Source organism: Penaeus monodon, chromosome 24, assembly GCF_015228065.2.
Source record: "Penaeus monodon isolate SGIC_2016 chromosome 24, NSTDA_Pmon_1, whole genome shotgun sequence".
Classification (NCBI taxonomy): domain Eukaryota; kingdom Metazoa; phylum Arthropoda; class Malacostraca; order Decapoda; family Penaeidae; genus Penaeus; species Penaeus monodon.
Window position 1 is genome coordinate 15,421,337 of NC_051409.1, and position 897 is coordinate 15,422,233.

The 897-nt window shown below is 41.7% G+C and overlaps 1 long non-coding RNA gene across 1 annotated transcript in view; it reads left to right on the forward strand.

Annotated features, from left to right (window-relative positions):
• The window catches only part of LOC119588626, a 1,525-nt gene extending 628 nt beyond the window's left edge, over window positions 1-897 (forward strand). Inside the window, exon 2 of the long non-coding RNA XR_005230123.1 lies at window positions 228-897. This is a non-coding gene — a long non-coding RNA (uncharacterized LOC119588626). The remainder of the gene's footprint in view (window positions 1-227) is intronic.

The following is an 897-nucleotide window of genomic DNA, read 5'->3' on the forward strand; positions in this document are numbered from 1 at the left end:
TGCATGTACTTATATCAATATGCAAGTATGCATATAGGTGTATATATACATATTATCTTTATTCTTAATGACGTTACTAATACTGCTCTTATTTTTGAAGAAAACGCAAAGATCAATATCAGTATCTCTAAAATACTATTGTTTTGGCTAAAAAACTCCAAAAGCTCGGTAAATATAATCGAAAAATAATAGAAGTTTAAAGATGATAATAAAATCGTGCTTTTCAGAAACTGCCATTTGAACCACGGCCACGCCTTGGGAGAACCGGAGCCTATGAACCGGAGAGTAGAACCGCAGGAAGTGGCAGAAGGTTCTGGGAATTCCCCGCCTCCCTCGCGGCGCCAGCAGAACCGCTTTTGAGAGAAAACCCGAACCGATTTGTGGAACCAAGGATTTTAGACCAACCAGAGCTGGGTCATATATATCAACCAGATTTTGTGGAACCATGGTTTATGGACCAACTAGAACCGATTTGTGAAGCCAGGTTTATATGTCAACCAGAACCGGTTTTGTGGAACCAGGGTTTATGGACCAACTAGAACCGATTTGTGGAACCAATGACTATAGACTAACTAGAACTGACTGCATGGAACCAGGGTTTAGTTCTCAACCGGAACCGATTTTGTGGAACCAGGATCAATGGAGGACTAGAACTGATTTCATGGAACCAAAGAGATAGCGGTTCAACAAGAATTACGAGCCAACCAGAACCGATTTTATGGACCCATATTTTTAAGTCGAAGAGAACCGATCTCGAGGCGCTCAAGAACCCTCTTTACACCAAGGGAACCATGCTTAGAGAACCGCTGGGTATGGAACCAGGCTTGAGAGAACAAGCAAGAACCAAAATGAAATCCGATTTTCTAAAATTGGTTGGAATTCGTGTCCTGCAGTTTG